At 40.2% G+C, this 18216-nt stretch overlaps 1 long non-coding RNA gene across 1 annotated transcript; it reads right to left on the bottom strand.

The window, feature by feature from the left end:
* Nucleotides 1-4140: 4140 nt before the first annotated feature.
* On the bottom strand, nucleotides 4141-9970 carry LOC148047072 (uncharacterized). Its single transcript, XR_015695761.1, has 4 exons — nucleotides 9934-9970; nucleotides 6995-7030; nucleotides 6228-6266; nucleotides 4141-4209 (listed from the first exon to the last, which is right to left on the bottom strand). It is a non-coding gene; the product is annotated as an uncharacterized LOC148047072 (long non-coding RNA).
* Between the last annotated feature and the right edge of the window lie 8246 nt (nucleotides 9971-18216).

Genomic DNA, 18216 nt, shown 5'->3' with positions numbered 1-18216 from the left:
CAATATCTCAGGGGTTGCCACAAAGAAGAGGGAGTCAAACTATTCTCCAAGGCACCTGAGGGTGGAACAAGAAGCAATGGGTGGAAGCTAATCAAGGAGAGAAGCAACTTAGAAATTTTCTGACAGTTAGAACAATTAATCAGTGGAACAGCTTGCCTCCAGAAGTTGTGAATGCCCCAACACTGCAAGTCTTTAAGATGTTAGATAGCCATCTGTCTGAAATGGTATAGGGTTTCCTGCCTAGGCAGAGGGTTGGACTAGAAGACCTCCAAGGTACCTTCCAACTCTGCTATTTTATTGTATTGTAAACCACCCTTAACAACATAATAGTCTTATAACTATTACTTTGAATAAGGTAGCATCTTGCCCTTCCTATGAGCCTGTAAAGGAACTTTACCCCCTGATGTGTTTGGGGACCATGCCTTGCACATATACAGTCATCCCAGGCTGGAGTCCACCAGGGACAGGATGATGATAAGGGAGAGCCTGGAAGAGATAAAATAATGAACCAAACCAGTGACTTTACAAACACAACTTTGACCTTCAAATCAGACAACTGCAACTTGTGCCTTATATCAGTTATCCTATATGGCCTCCAAGTAAAACAATGGCCTTCTGACAAGGTCTCTGATAAGGATTAATCCCCCCCCCTCAACATAGCAGGGGAAGAAAGTTATGGAGTAAACACCAAAAGTGCAGCCGTGGACCAGTTCTGTTTTAACTCTTGTGAGTGATTAGTGGGTTGAGCAAGACTGGTGGATGCCAGTGACACACCTGACCTCTCCATGCTCTGGAGGAACTTCCCAGGAAAGGAGACAAACATTGCAAGGCCAACTGAGTCAGGCTGGTGGGACCAGGAGAGTGTTTGTCTTTTCCTCTGAATTTCTGGAGCTTTTATAGGAGAACCGTGTTTCATCTGTGGGTGGGTGGGGTGGCTGCTATGATTTGCACATTCGGTGGAAGGAGTGAGTTGAAAGGGGAGGGGATCGAACTAGTGGTGGGATGCAACCAGTTTAACAAACGGTTCAATGAGTGTGCGCTTTGCGTGTGCGTGCAGCATTCAAAAAATGACCTTTTTAAACTTCAAAACCTAATTTCTAGGTCAGCCCCTGTGAGAAAAACAGCTGATAGGCAGCAATCTGCTGTGCTGCACGAATCAGCTGAGCTAAAAATCAGGGAAATATAGGACAGGAAAGCACTGGGGTGGAGGGGTGGAGGGATGGGGCCAAATGCTCACCAGAACTACCAGTTTGCCCAAACCGGAGCGAACCAGCTGAACCCCACCACTGGATCAAACCCCAAACAAGTGTGGGAAGTTTGGCCAATGACACAATAACCATCATTAATTATAATTATATAATCACTGCAAGCTTCATTCTTTTATTCCAAGACATATCTTTCATTCACCAGAAGGTAATGTGCCTTTTGATAGCATGGACAGATTCCTTTGAAGTTCAAAGCTGACAATTGAAAAACAATACCATACATGCCACAGTAAAATCAAATACATTGTGAAATTCCTTCCTTCCTAATTCAATTCACCACAAATCAGAAAAGAAGAACATGCACATCTCATTGCTTGCCATCTTCCTCAAATGGACCTCCTTGACTGAGATCTAGCCCCCCCCATTTGCTGCTCAGTTTTTTGGGGGGAGAATATTGACCCCAATATGGCCACTAGATCTATTTTGAAGGGATCAGTCATTGGAAGGAAGGTTAAAAGCAGCAAGAATATTTTGGCTCTTCCACTTGTGATGATGTTCTGGGGATTCTGGAGATGCTTTTGGTTTAGGTGGAATAAAGATAAGAGAGTTGTGTCAGGGTTCCAAGTAACAGCCCATAGGAAATCAAAACTCCAAGTCTGGGTTCCTCAAAGTATAGATTTATTAGGCATGCCATATTGGCACAGCTGGTGAAAACCCGAATCTGAAGTCCCTCAGGTTTTCCCCACCCATGCCCCTCCAGGTGCTGGTGAGAGGATTCCCACCAGAAATAATGTTTTTTGCCTACATATTCCCCTCAGCTATCTCTACTCCCGCCTCCCTTTCCCACAGCTTCAGCCAGCCTGACTTCAGGGTGGTAACCCTGAAGATGCTAAAAGGTGGCTCCAGGGTTGACAGGATGCTTGTTCAGATCAAAGAGTACTGCACTCCTCTACTCACAATAGAATTTCTTATGCCTAGGTGGTGTAGTGGTTAGAATGCAGTACTGCAGGCTACTTCAGCTGACTACTACCTGCAGTTCAGCAGTTCAAATCTCACTGGCTCAAGGTTGACTCAGCCTTCCATCCTTCCAAGGTGGGTAAAATGAGGATCCAGATTGTTGGGGGGGCAATATGGTGACTGTAAACTGCTTAGAGAGGGCTGTAAAAGTCAATGGGTCTCAACCTTCCTAATGCCGTGACCCTTTAATACAGTTCCTCATGTTGTGGTGACCCCCAACCATACAATTGTTTTATGTTTTCCGTATTTTTTCAAAAATATGTGTTTTCCGATGGTCTTAGGCGACCCCTGTGAAAGGGTCGTTCGACCCCCAAAGGGGTCCCGACCCACAGGTTGAGAACCACTGGTCTAAGTCCTATTGCTTGCCATTGCTATGCCACCAGGCTTGAAATTTTTGGGCTTGGTCTATCTGGAGCTGTGCCACTTGCGGTTCGATCTAAGCATACTACACAGAATTGTCTGCTATAACATCTTGCCTGTCAACGATTTCTTCAGCTTCAACCACAATAACACACGGGCAAACAATCAATACAAACTCAAGAGCCAAGGTGGCGCAGTGGTTAAAAGCAGCACTGCAGGCTACTGCTAGATCAGCAGGTCAGCGGTTCAAATCTCACCGGCTCAGGGTTGACTCAGCCTTCCATCCTTCCGAGGTGGGTAAAATGAGGACCCAGATTGTTGGGGGCAATATGCTGACTCTCTGTAAACCGCTTAGAGAGGCCTGAAAGGCCTATGAAGCGGTATATAAGTCTACTGCTATTGCTATAAAAAAAGGTAAACTGCTTCAAGCTCAATTGCAGAAAATTCGACTTTAGCAACAAAGTGGTCAATGCCTGGAATGCTCTACCTGACTCCATTGTTACATACTCTAACCCTCACATCTTCAACCTCAAACTGTCTACCGTGAACCTCACTCCATTCTTAAGAGGTCCGTAAAGGGGGTATGCATAAGAGCACCAGCGTGCCTACCATCTCTGTCTTACTGTCCCCATTTATCTGTATTTACTTCCTTTGTTCACGTTAATGTTCATATCTTGTACACGTTTGACAAACAAACAAACAAACAAAGAAGAATATGAAAGAAAGCAACGGCAGAAAACAGAAGCTGCTTACCATTTTTCCATCTGAATCATCAGTGAATATACTCTAAAATGGAAACAAAAGGATACCTTTATAATTATGGTGTGACCATGAATCCTATGAGGATTTGTGTGCGTCAGGTCTGGACCACTACAATTTGTTCAAATCAAGAGTGGGTCGAAGAGAGCCACAGAGGGTATTAATGTCAATGGGATGGTTTGAGCAAAGTAGATCAAGCCATCATAATCAAAAGAAATAGGCAACATTAACAGAGACAGTGATTGCAGTGATATAAGTGATCTGCAGTGATCTAAGAAGGAAATGGGTATTTTCCAATAACCCAACAATCCAAACGTTTAGACATGATTTCTTTTACTATGCTATCAATTGCCATCTTCAATAAGGCATATCGTATATTGATATGATTATACTTGTATTTCATTCCTCAGAATAAGAACATGCCTTTCTTATCATAACATAGGGTGATCAGGACCAAAAACATGCACATTAATTAAGATTGTTCTTTAAAGGTTTTATTATGTTTTCATGAGCAAAGGATTTACTTTCCAAAAGACATATTATGAATCAGCTCTTATAAAGAGTTTTTTTTTCTTGTATATATTTCTTTAGTTAATTGATAGCTTCAAAAGACTGATGTGACCTCCGATTTTAATTAAGCAAGAATATTCCTTCAAATATTGCCAAAATTTTATAATTTTCTGCTGAAATGTCTGGGAGTGGTGGGTGATTGAAGAGAGTCTTAAGAGAGTTACTGTAGTCATAGAAAGATAACATAGAAAATGTAGAAGAAATGAGACAATTTAAGGGTGATACTTGCCATCAATTTAGACAGTCCTTTGCCATCATTAGCTTTCTTGATAATAGGTATTATCTTTTCTCCAATTGACTGTAAGGGAGAAGAAAAACCATTATGGATTCTTTCAGAAGACTTACCAATGTGTGATACGTGTAGGCCTTGCCTGGGCCACAGCAGCCCACTAAAATAAACTGGTGACCCCTTGAGGGCCATGGAGGATATTGATGTGAATGACTTCACAACACCAGAGAAGGTACGTAAAGCCACACCAACCATTTGAGGTAGGCAAAGTCAAGGAAAGCGATGGCAGGAATTCAAGGAAAACCACTGAAGTGTTGTTGGGTACTGTAGGAAGGTAGGGCCCACCCATCTCCTAGAAGAATGAAATATTCTAGGGGATATTTTTTAAAAGGCAGAATATTATATTTTCCCTAAAGGAGATACATGTTTCTAAACTCAGAGCCTCAGTTCCCTGCCCTCCAGCAGATATTTTGGTGCCAACCTATCTGCAAGACAAAACGCTGGGCCAGCTTATCTACAAAACAAAAGGCCTTCACTCTCAGGACATAGTAGGATTAGCCCTCTACCCATCTCACCACATGGGACTGGGAAGATTGTATCACGCAGCAAGGTTCAACCAAGCCTGGGATTCAAGACAACTTACAATCTGTTGATGTTGACAATGCAAGTGCAGAGAAGAGTAATGAAGATGATTAGGGGACTGGAGGCTAAAACAAATGAAGAACAGTTGCAGGAACTGGGCATGGCTAGTCTAATGAATAGAAGAACAAGGAGAGACATGATAGCAGTGTTCCAATATTTGAGAGGCTGCCACATAGAGGAAGGGGTCAAGCTATTTTCTTTCTTTTTTAAAAAGTTTTTTATTTTATTTTAATTGAACAAAAACACAAAAAAAGAATCATCATTCATTACATCTTGTAGAAAACGTGCCGATTGGTTACAGATAACTTTCGTGCATTTCTTCCACAGTCATTACTTATAGTTCACATTAGATTATACATTTTAAATCAAAAATCTTTGTATATCTTACTTTCAATATATCACAATTCTCATTTGACTACAATTATTTGAACATGTTTTTACCTCAAATCATTCATACTTAAAGACACAACCACATAATGGCACAGGTGGCGCAGTGGTTAAATGCAGCACTGCAGGCTACTTCAGCTGACTGCAGTTCTGCAGTTTGGCTGTTCAAATCTCACCGGCTCAGGATTGACTCAGCCTTCCATCCTTCCGAGGTGGGTAAAATGAGGACCCGGATTGTTGGGGGCAATATGCTGACTCTGTAAACCACTTAGAGAGGGCTGAAAGCCCTATGAAGCGGTATATAAGTCTAACTGCTATTGCTATTGCTATTAGCTATTTCAAAAAATCCTCCAATAACATTACACCTTTATGACATCTTTTAAGTAAAAGTCAATTAATAAAGTTTCCAAACCTTCCCCCCCTTTTTTCCCCAACTCACTGTTTAGAATTTATATCCAAGTTACTTTTGCCAATGCCATAGCATGTATATATTGTTAAACAATGTCCATCGATGTTTCCTTGTTGTTATTATAATTGGCTAAAAATCATTTACTACTTATGTCCCATCTCCTCTCATCAGACTCCCCCCCCAAAAAAGACCTTACACCTTTATAACAAGATCTAAATAAACATTTGTTAATAAAATTTATAGGTCTTTTTCCCAAGTCACAATTTGCAATTTATATCCAAATTTCTTTTACTGGGTCAAGCTATTTTCTAATGCACCTGTAGGGCAGACAAGGAATAATGGATGGAAACTGAACAAAGAGAGGTTCATCCTAGAAATAAGGAGAACAATCAACCAAAGGAACAGAAGTTGCCTTTGGAAGTTGTGGGAGCTTCATCATTGGAAGTTTTCAAGAAGAGATTGGACTGCCATCTGTCAAAAATGGAATAGGGTCTGCTTGGGCAGGGGGTTGGACTAGATGACCTACAAGGTCCCTTCCAACTTTGTTAATCTGTAAGATGCATTCTGGAAGATGTGAAATAACAAAAGGATGCATGGCAAGAAGAATATTATCCAAAGGAAGGACAGAAGATGAACAAAGTCTACTCACTATTAACTCAAGAATATTAACTTGATCCGTACCCATAGCCTGTAAGGGAAACCAAAGATATTACATTTATTTTGAAAAGACGTCACACATTATTTTCTAAGTGTGGCACCACTGCCATCTTTGATAACACATATGTAAATTGCTTCATTGTATAAATAAGTTACATATGGTTCTTACCAGAACATTTGTGCCACAAAAGGCACAAATGAATGAATTGTGTTTTGAAACATTGTTTCATTTTCTTTTCATTATTCTTCCACTTTCACAGAACCAAAAACTGCACAGAGAATCCAGTGGAATAATGGCTGCATTGAATTTCTCCCTCAAAAGATAAGATGCTTGCCAACAAAAAAATAATTAATAGAAAAGGCAGTTGGGGTTCCAGATGTTTGGGAACCTGACATTAAATCTCTACATTCCCTATTTGTAGTCCTCCACTTATAACTGTTTGCTTCGTTACCCTTTGAAGTTATGATTGACTTCCCTTTGGGTATTATGACCAGGTTTGAAAGTTCTGATGGCCACCCCCACCCCTGTGGTCACATGGCTGCATTTCAGCCAATCAGTGATAGTGGCAGTTTATTTAAGGGATAAATTGTTTCAGTCAGTAGGTAAAGGAAATGCTTTGACCCTGGATGCTCTGTTCATGCTCTGGAGATTCTGTAGATGCTTTCTGGGAGCGGTAGAATCACAAAAATGGGGCTTCAAAGCATGCAAGAAGAATATCACTCAACAAAAAGGCAGATGACGAAGAAAGAGTTACTCACCATTAATTTCCCAATTTCTTCTGCATTCAAAGCATTCTAGAAAGGAAACAAGCACATCAAATTTTATTTTGGTGTGAAGACCCACAGGACCTCTCTGTCCCTGACATCACTACCATCTTGGATATCATTTATATGAATTGCTGCTCCCCTTCCCTTAGAAAACACACCTTTCTTATCACAACAGGGTGTATTCAATCTAAAAAAAAACCAAATTTGAATTAAGATTATTCTGAGGCTTCTTTCTCCTTTTCTTTCTCTTCTGAACTTTCTGCAACATTCACAGAACCAAAATATGCATGAGAAATCTGAAGGATAATGCTTGTATTCATGCACAAACAGGTAAGATGATTGCTCAGAAAAGGGAAGCCTTAACAGACATAGCATTTGAGGGACAACACTGTTAGCACTACTGATCCAGATTTCATGCTGGAACTTAGATTCACTTTAGTTATACACCTGCATAGGTAAGACATATTTTAATTGTTTCTTTAATTCTGCCACCAATAGCTTCCCTTTCTTCTACCCCTGTAATGGTGAACCTATGGCATGTATGCCACAGGTGGCATGCAGAGCCATATCTGCCGGCATGCGAGCCGTCAGCTCCACCATACATGCACACACTGGCCAACTGATTTTCGGCCTTCTGGAGGGCTGGGAGGTCATTTTCACCCTCCCCAAGCTCTGGAGGCTTTCCTGGAGCCTGGGGATGGAGAAAACTGCTTTCCCTGCCCCCTTTCAGAGGAAATACCAAGCTCAGCTTGGAAGTGAGCAGTGTGGCACATGTGGGGGAGGGGCGTCGGTGGATTGTGCACACATGCCTATGTGGGGGGGCTTTGCATTATGGGTGCCAGCATGCACATGTGCTATTGCGCACATGCACTCACATTTTTGGTACCCAACAACAAAAAGGTCAGCCATCACTGTTCTACCCTCTCTGCCTCTTCTCCCTCCAAGTAAGTTCAAATGTGAAATATATTCATTATTAAATATGAAGACGTATGTCTCCACCTAGGTGTGCTCTTCCTGATTTTCAATGTAGCCATGTATGGAAAAAGCGCAGGGGTGGGATTCTACCGGTTCAGACTGGTTCAGGTGAAGCAGTAGCTCCGACGATCAGCTGGGAGCGAACCAGTTTGCTCTGATGAAGAGGTGGCCTGCTTGACCCTGCCCTTTATTGACCTATATCTCCTCAGTTGCTTTGCACGGCAGAACGGATTACCGCACCTCAGCTATGTTACTCCCCAGAAGTAACACGGAAAGTAAGTTTTCTTAAAAGTGCAGGTGCACGCAGCACACGTCAGATGTGTGTGCTCTTAGAGCATGCACACAATCAGAAAAACCAGTTGTTAAACCAACAGGATCCCACCACTGAAAAAGGGGCGGATGAAATCCCGCAATAACATCTACTTCCTCTTCCAACTGCTACAACAATGTCAGCTCAGATCCAGAGCACTTTCGGGTCAGAAAAAGTTCCTAAAACGATCTAGGCCACCCTGAACCCTAAAAACCCTTATTTTTACCACTCAAGTTACCCCCCACCCATCAAACATTGGGGACTGTTGGAGGCAGGGATCTTTTTCTTTTCTTTTTTGAAAAGTTTTTTTTCCCATATAAATATCCGCAAGTATACCATTACATCTTAACAAACACTATTATGCATTTTCCAATATTATATCAATTCTTCTCACCGATTACCCACAATAACTCATTTGCTCTTCTGTTGTCCATAAACCATATTATACCCTGTTCCACAGCAGAACTACCTCCTCTCCCTCTCTCCACCCTACCTCCTTCCTTCCCTCTACCATCCCTCTCTTCTCTACTTCCACTTCCTCTCTCCTTCTCCTTTCTTCTTTTCACCCCTTCTCTCTCTCCTACTCTTTTCCTCACCTCTGCTTCCCTCTCTTCTATCCCTTCTCTTCCCCTCCAATCCTCTCCCCTCTTCCCTTTCACACTCTCCGCTTAGCTTACATGGTGTATTTCAGCCTCTGAGTAGACTGAATTTAGTATTGATGCTGTTAATAGTCACATTCCAATAACGGTCTTTCATATTAATAATTTTGCATACATCCTCCTTTTAAATGTATACATATATAGCAATTCTATTATTGTCCCCCATCCCCCCAAAAATGTATCTTTTTTGGGACAAAGTATGGACCGGGTTCAAACATCATTTCACATAGTTTAAAATTCATGTCCATATTTCCAGCTAGCACCCTAATAGTTTTACATAGCTAAACATCATTAAACACTCATAACTTTCTAATTTCTTACTATAACATCAATTACTAATCCTCATTACAATTATTTTCAAGTTCCCCATCCATGTATACCTTTACCAATCCATTTTCTCATTTTACACATCCTTAACTATGACCAGGTAATCATTTCCCATTCATCTGTTGGTACATATCAAATAATACTCTCATAATATACATTTAATTCTTTTTTAATTGAATCCTTACTATTCAAAATGTATTACAGTTCAAATTAATTAGTATACAAAGTAACAGATTATCCACACCTCACATATATTCTCCACATAAAAAATTCTGCTAAATTAATTAACATCAATTACTAATCCTCATTCAACTATTTTCAAATAATCATTTCTCAATCATCTGTTGGTACATCTCAAACAGTATCCTCATAATTTACATTTAATTATCTTTTAATTAAATCCTAAAAGCATTCATCTTTTTCAAGAATGAGATAAGATGAAGACCCCTCATTTCAGAGTTGAAATGAGGGGTCTTTGGTGCTCTCTGGTCTCGGTTGTTTTCTTCATCATAAAATAAGATGGCTATCCTCCTTTGTATTTATCTGCTAAATTTTGGTGAGGTGGAATCCAAAAAAAGAATCTGAAAAGAACTGCTTGATCACCTGTAAGAAAAATATTTCACATGGAAAAGGGAGAAGATGGTCAAAGAGCTACTTACAATAATTTCCAATGCATGTTCCTCATTCAGTGCATTCTACAAAGGAAACAAAGGATAAGCTCAATTCTCACATGGGAACATATATGACTTTTCCAACCATGCTGTTTCTGCCATCTCATATATCTTAAAATTGAATGTCTTCATTCTACAGATAGCAAACATTTGAGACCAAACAGAAAACATGAATTAATCATATTATGTTCTTTTCTTTCTCTTTCAATGCTTTCCTTTCACACAACCACAATATGAAAGGATGAGGTTATTTGTAGCTCAGAGTTGAAATGAGGGGTCTGTGGTGCTCTCTGGTCTCTGTTATTTTCTTGCAGAAGTTTCATTACCCACATTAGATAACATTGATAATGTTACATAGTTTGGGTAATGAAATATCAGCAAGAAAACAACCAAACTCAGAGCACACCAAAGACCGCTTGCAATTACAATATGAACAGAGAAACCTGAATCAAAATGCTTGTATTGAATTTATACATGAACACAAAAGAAGGTTTGAGAGAGAAGCGGTGCTTTGATAGACATGTCTCTTGGGGTTAAAACTCTTCCTGGAATATCCACTATGTGTCTTCATTTCATAGGTGAATCTAGATTCCCACTAGATATCTAACCATGTCACTAAAAACTCTAACAGCTGCTTTGAGCCACCGTGGTGCAGTAGTTAGAGTGCAGTATTGGAGGCTACTTCTGTTGACAGTGGGCTGACTCCAATTTAACAGTTTGAATCTCACCAGGCTCAAGATTGACTCAGCCTTCCATAATTCTGAGGTGGGTAAAATGAGAACCCAAATTGTTGGGGGCAATAGGCTGATTCTTAGAAAGGGCTGTAAACAGGGGTGGGTTGCTGATGGCATTACAGCTGGTTTGGTGCACGTGCAATTTCTGAGTGAAGGAGAATAAAAGAGCAATAGCAATAGCAATAGCAGTAGACTTATATACCGCTTCATAGGCCTTTCAGGCCTCTCTAAGCGGTTTACAGAGAGTCAGCATATTGCCCCCAACAATCTGGGTCCTCATTTTACCCACCTCGGAAGGATGGAAGGCTGAGTCAACCCTGAGCCGGTGAGATTTGAACCGCTGACCTGCTGATCTAGCAGTAGCCTGCAGTGCTGCATTTAACCACTGCGCCACCTTGGCTCTTATGCCAAAGAGGACCTTGTTCAGACACAATAAGAAATTTTATAAGGAAGAAGATACATCAAAGCTACTTACCATGCATTCAGCTAGAGGACCATGTTTAATGAATGCCTTCTGCAAAGGAAACAAAGGGGGTCAGTTCTATTCTGATAAGGTAATTATCACTACATATCTATGGAGATTCTCAGTCATGCAGGTGATGGTTGTCCCAAAGGTGAAGGTCAGATCTGAAGAAACCTCTTGCATGAAAAACGAAACCTCTTCAAGGAAAAAGAAAGAAAGTCCAGTTGCCTCTTGAAAAAGAATCTTTGGGATAACTATCACTAACTATTACTATACCATCACAGGTAACTTCAATTCCCTATGTCAATTTCAACTATATCTTTCATTCTCCAGATAGCAGCTATGCCTTTCTAATCCCAAATGGAGCGATAAAGCCTAAAAAACACACAAATTAGCAGAGACTTGATATTGTGAGCAAACATTTTTTGTGCTTTTCCCCCCCTTAAAAGAGACATGATTGTGCAGCTCTTCTAAAAGTTTCCTGATATCCTCATTTAATCCTTTCTCCTAAATTACAGGGGAGACTTGTGAAACCAGACTTTTTCCTATTCCAACAATATTCAAAAGGATGTCCTCCTTTAAACTCTCCTAAGAGCTTATAAATTCCTGCTCAAGAGAGCTGATCTCATTGTATCTAAGAAGGATAAACTACAAAAGATAGAAGCAATCAGTAGCCTTAAGTGCGGGTCTACTTACTATTGACTTATATATCAGTTTATGACCATTTGATATTCTTTTAAAAACAGCTAACATCTTCTGCATGACATCCTGCAATGAAGGGGAAAAATGTTATCCTCTTTTATAGATTCCCTCACAAATACACTGTGCCAGTGCATAATATGAGCATCTGGATGGCCTTTATCATGGCCACTGCAGCCCATTAAAATAAACTGGTGAAACCTTCACGAACACAGAGGATATTGATATGAATAATCCCATATCAGCAGAGTAGGTACATAAAGCCACATCAACCTTTTGAGATAGTCAAGGTGAAGGAAAGCCATGGCAGATATTCCAGGAATGCTACTACGTTGTTGTCAGATTTAGTAGCAGAATCTATCATCCAAAGCCTTCATTATTTCTTTTTAAAGATAACAAAGTCAAGTCAGCACTACACTGACTTGCTTTCTCATCTGTTATAATTACCCATAGCTGAACAACCTTTTTTTTCTCCTTCCCCTTCTCAAGGACAGAGCTGAATTTCCCTACAAGCCATAACCCAACCTGAATATTGAAACTGTTTTTATTTATATATTTATTTTAGTTAGTTAGCTTGTCAAACATGTACGAGATAACAGTTATAAGTATGAAAATAGACATGAGCAAATAAATAGGGACAGTAAAACAGGGACAGTAGGCACACTGGTGCACTTATGCACGTCCCCTTACAGATCTCTTAGGAATGGTTGAGGTCCACAGTAGACACAACACAGCCAACCTCCCAGAATGTTGCAGCACAGGACTCAGAATATCACTACACTAGAGCTCAGGATGTCATCACACAGCCCATTACCCAGGTCATTACACACAAAAGACTAATGGGCACACAGCCAGTACCTCAGCCACACAGGATGTTACGAAATAGCCGACTAATCTGCATACATCAATTCAACTAATCAAGATGTAACAACACAGCCAACCAACCCGTTAAAGCAACAAACCAGCACTTCACACACACATCACAAATATTTATAGAAAGACAGCAGCTCCCATCACGCTTTGCTCGCACAAGCACAAAGCCAAAGGCACCAGCTTGAAGATGGCAATTGGGACCTCGTCAAAACATCACCAAGATACTCTCACTCTTACATGGGAAAACACCCCTATATGCCAAGACCTGCATACCTGTACCTGTGAAAATCTACAAAAACAAATATGTATGTATGTATGTATGTATGTATGTATGTATGTATGTATGTATGTATGTAAAAAGAAATAAATAAAAGGAGGTCTCCAGAACTGGACACAGGATTCCAAATGAGATCTGACTAAATCCTTATAGTATATAGCAGAATAAGGACCTTTTTTATTTTTTTTTGCTGGTGACCCCTTTAGCAATGCATCCAAGATTTCTTTTCCCTCTTCATAGCTGCCAGGCCACATTTGTTACTCATTTGGCAATCATCTGCAAAAAAATTTCATACAAGGAGAATATTTCACAAGGAAAGAATAGAAAATGAATGAAGAGGCATTTACCATGAAATCAGCCATTCCACACTCACTTTCTCTACAATCCTGCAAAGAAAACAAAGTGTATTACTTCAATCATGGCATGACATCAACGGATGGCTTCTCTAATTCAGGTATAGATGTGCAATATGGGCAACGATCTTTGAAATAAAGAAATAGTCACGCCATTACTGCCATCTCTTGTATTTCACATGTGAATCACTTTCAATATATTCCACTTTTAAACAATCAAAATTTGCACAGAGAATCCAGTGGAATAATGTCTTGGGACAGGGGTGTCAAACTCAAGGCCCACAGGCTGAATCCGGCCCATAAGGTGCTTAGATCTGGCACATGGAGCCACCCTGGAAACAGCAAATGACTGGCCATGCAGCCCTCCCGAGCTCCATTTTCACTGGCAGAGGAACCTCCATTTTCACTGCAGGAGACTATCGCAGCTGAAAACAGAGGTTGGGAGCCTGTTTTCACTGGCAGAGCACTCGGGCCACCATAGGAGCTCACAACACAAGTGATGTTGAGCTGGCCACACTCACTCTGTCCACACCCACCCTGACCCCTGAGATCAAACTCAACCCTGATGCGGCCCTCAATGAAATCGAGTTTGAAACCCCTGACTTAGAAATTGTGTAAAGTTGTACAGACCTTCCTACAGGTACTTACAGCCGACTTCCAATGCTGGGCCCTTCTGTCCTGCTGTCAGCTTCCTGCCTGTGGGGCACTCAGCAACTAGCCCACACTTATGGCTGTTTGCAACATCCTGTGATCACGTGATTGTGTTTCAGAGCAGTTTTGCTGAAAACACAATCATGTGATCGCAGGACACAAGAACAACAAAATGACCACATTAGCACAACTTCCTAAATTGGACAGTTTTTATTTTGTTTAGATTTTTTTTTGGCTTGCTATATTGTAGAAATGCAGACTATTTGATCACTTTAGTATTTACTGTAATATATTAGACAAACTCCAGAAATGCAATTGTATTTTTGGCTTGCATAAGAAATTTGTATGAAATTTGTAAAACATTAAAAGTGTGGACTAAGTCAATAGTCCCCAACTTTTTGGTACCAGGAACTGGTTTTGTGGAAGGTGAATTTTCCATGGACCTGGGGCAGGGGAAGAGGAGTATGCAACTTAGATCCTGCTCATCCACAGTTTTGCTTACCCACCGCTGCACATCAGGTTCCTAACATGCCTCATACGTCTGGACTAAGTAATCCAGTGAAAGATTTTGGTTTCATTATAATGTTTTGGATTGTTAAAAAAAAACCCTTTTTCTGGCTTCATTTGCTGGCAAAATAGACCATGGAAAGAGAGATGAGGAAATATACCACCTGAATTACAGAACTGCATGAGTCACACCAAAAAGGACATAAATTGCAGGAGAGAAAGAAATTGTCTAAGGAATGCCAGCAAAAAAGTTCAGAAAAGGCCTTGTCCACACACACAACCCAAGGAAGTAGGTTTGGGATCAGTGTTGTTATAACACAGGGATGCTTTACTGCAGGCAAGAAGCATATTACTCAAAGAAAAGGCAGAAGATGGAAAAAGCTAAAGTAGAAAAAAGTAAAAGTTTTCCCTGCCAGTCATGTCCCTTTCTAGGGGGATAGTGCTCATCTTTGATTCACAGCTGGAAGTCTCAGAGTTGTCCAAAGATGCTTCCATGGGAATTTGGCCAGAATGAATATACGCTGAAGCCACATGGAACCATGTTACGTTCTCACCAAAGCGGTACCTATTTATCTTTTTGCATTTGCATGCTTTTGATCTGTTAGGTTGGCAGGAGTTGGGGCAAGGAATGGCAGCTTACTCCCTCATTCAGTACCTTCTAGTCAACAAGTCCAGTGTCTTAACTGTTCACCATGCTCTGTTTTTGAAAAAAAGAAGCTGCTGCTTACCGTTAATTTTTGAAGATCATAGTCATCCAAAGCATTCTACAAGGTAAACAAACAAGTCAAATTCTATCCTGACATGAACACTTGCAGGATGTCTCTATCCATGCCTTCACTACATATTGATACAAACTGGTGAAACCTGACTCTAAAGGTCCCCATGGTTTTCACCTAATTAAAATTAAAAGTTATTCCCTCTTTCCCAAACAATAAGTCACATGGTCCAATGAAAGTGCTGTCAGTTGCCTGGAAACTTCACTCCTCCTCTTTCAGCCGCCTGTGGGAACATCCTTGGTTCTCAGGAGAAACTATTTTGTTTTGGCTACAAAACCCCACTTATCTCTATCCCCCCCTCCCTATCCCTCAGCACCATTAAGCAACACCAAAGCCTCAAAGATGGCCTCAGTCAGTCCAGCTTCAGAGTTGACACCATCTTAAATAACATTTACATGAATTTCTACTTTTTTCTACTTATGAAAGACACAGGGGGTTGGACTAGAAGACCTCCAAGGTCCTTTCCAACTCTGATATTCTATTCTATTTCTTATCACAACAGGGATTGATTCTAGAAAATGAATTTGAAATGAATTCTAATTCTAAAAACAATTTGGATTAACAAAATTCTGAGGAGTCCTTTTTCTTTTCTTTCTCTTTTCAATGTCCTTTTATATTCACTGAACTATAATGTGCATTAAGAAACCCAAGGAATAATAGTGTTTCCCCATACACCAACATAAAGATGATTGCTTAGAAAAGAGAAGATATACCAGACATATATCACTTTACTCTAGTTCATGTTAGTTATGTAACTATACATAGAAGGCATCCTTATAGTGGATTTTTTTAAAAAAAATATATTATTATTATTATTCCACTTCTAGACCCCCTCTCTTCTACCTTCTCTGGCTGTCTCACCAAGTAGGTTCAAATGTGAAATATGCTCATGATTAAAAATGCAGATTTGTATCTCTACCTATAAGTGCTCTTTTTGATTTTCAGTGTATAGGGGAAAAGGAAAAGGGGATATTGAAATTCCACAACGGCATCTTATTTCCTCTTCCAACTATTATAAGAATGTCAGCTCAAATTCAGAGCATTTTCTGGTCAGAAAAAGATTTTAAAAAGATTTAAGCCATCCTGAGACCTAAAATCCTTATATCAGTACTCAACATACCCCCACACCCACTCCCCAACTTTGGGAATGGTGTGTGGAATGTGGGTGGATCTTTGGGGGTGAGTGGAAGTCTCTCTCTCTCTTTCTCTCTCTCTCTCTCTCTCTCTCTCTCTCTCTCTCTCTCTCTCTCTCTCTTTCTCCACACACACACACACACACACAGAGATATGTATATCTCTGGATAGATAGATAGATAGATAGATAGATAGATAGATAGATAGATAGATAGATAGATAGATATAGAGATATAGAGATATAGAGATATAGAGATATATACACAGACGTATAATTTACAATACAATGAAATATAAAAGAGAAACTTAAAAAAGAAGAGTGTAAAAATTGAATAAATCAATAGATTAAAGAAAGAAAGAAGTGATAAAAATCAAATCAGATCTAGATAGATATAAAGGCTTCTTGAATACACATGAAAGATATTTCACAATGAAAGGGGAAAACATGGTCAAAGAGCTACTTACCATTACTTGTTCCCGACCTTTCTCACCAATTGCATTCTGCAATGGAAACAAAAAGTATCCACTTTATTCTCAAATGACAACATCCATGCCTTCTGCCACAATCTGATCTCTGCCATCTCATACATGATAACAATGAATACCTTCCTTCTTCAGGTATAAAAGGATCAGCCCTTTAATCAACGTGTCTCTTGGAGTTAAAGCTCTTCTGCGAATATGCAGTATGTGTCTTCATTTCATACATGAATCTACTTTCATGTTTATTATCTCATCAAATCAAGAAAAACCCTAATAGCTGCATTGGTACAACCACCCAAACTTGGAGAATTGTAATTTGGGTTAGTTTTTCTGTCATTGCTTTCATGCATTGGTTTACTAAGTTGGGTTAGTTGCAGGTACTTTTAACTTCCAATAACTTCCCTTTCTTGGCTGGGGAGTGTGTAGTCCACACATTTTAAAATTCCTGAGGTTGAGAAATACTTCACTAGAGAAGAAGCTCTCCATAAGCCCCCTCCTATATTCCAGAATGATCCCCAAGGAAAGTTCCATAATGGTTTTGCCAACACAGACCCCAAAAGAAGGAATGTTTAGCTGGGACAGGATTATCTGAAGGCAGCAGCTGAATTCTGTGAATTGCGGGAGCTGGCAAGTTCAGTGAACCAAGCGGCATATCAGGACTTCCTTGGCCTAAGAGGACCAGGAAGTCCTTATCATTGAGAAATCTGTTTCCATCTCAGCTTCACCTCCCAAGAGGTCATGGGCTGCTTTGGTACCAAGGCCAAAATCTCAAATGTCTTAATGGCAGTGGTGGGTGAGGGAACAGGAGGTGACAAGATGTCAAGGTGGGGCTGGCTGGGGGACACTGGCTGAAGTGGGACTAGCTAAAGAGCATTGGCAGTTCATGGTAGCTTTCTGCCTACCTATACAAAGAGGACCTTTTGAGACATGCCAGAATTGGGAGTGTGGTGCAGTTTTCCCTGTGGTCTGTAGCTCCCTTTGTGGTATTTCCTGGAGTGGAAGTTTAATTTAAAAATGAAGGAGCTTAAATTCATTCCAGAAAATATGAATTGGTATTTGATGAGTGTGGGTGAAAATAAGAATCTAAGGATTGATGTTAGTTGCTTTTATTCCTCCAGGAATTTTTGTTATAAGGGACTGAGAATACCCAAGTAAAAAGCATTATACTATGAATTACCTACCATTACTTTTGCCATCACTACATCGCCATTTTCCTACAAGGAAAATAAAGGGTATCAGTTTGATCCTCACGTGATAACGTATCTGAGTTCTCCAACTGTTCCCTCACTATATCACACACAAATGAATGGCTGCATTCTCCAAA

The sequence above is a fragment of the Thamnophis sirtalis genome, unplaced genomic scaffold, assembly GCF_051295495.1.
Source record: "Thamnophis sirtalis isolate CommonGarterSnake01/CBP01778 unplaced genomic scaffold, rThaSir2_p1.2 scaffold_3, whole genome shotgun sequence".
Lineage (NCBI taxonomy): Eukaryota > Metazoa > Chordata > Lepidosauria > Squamata > Natricidae > Thamnophis > Thamnophis sirtalis.
Note: the sequence above shows the minus strand (reverse complement) of the source record. Positions and strands in the feature narration are given on the sequence as shown.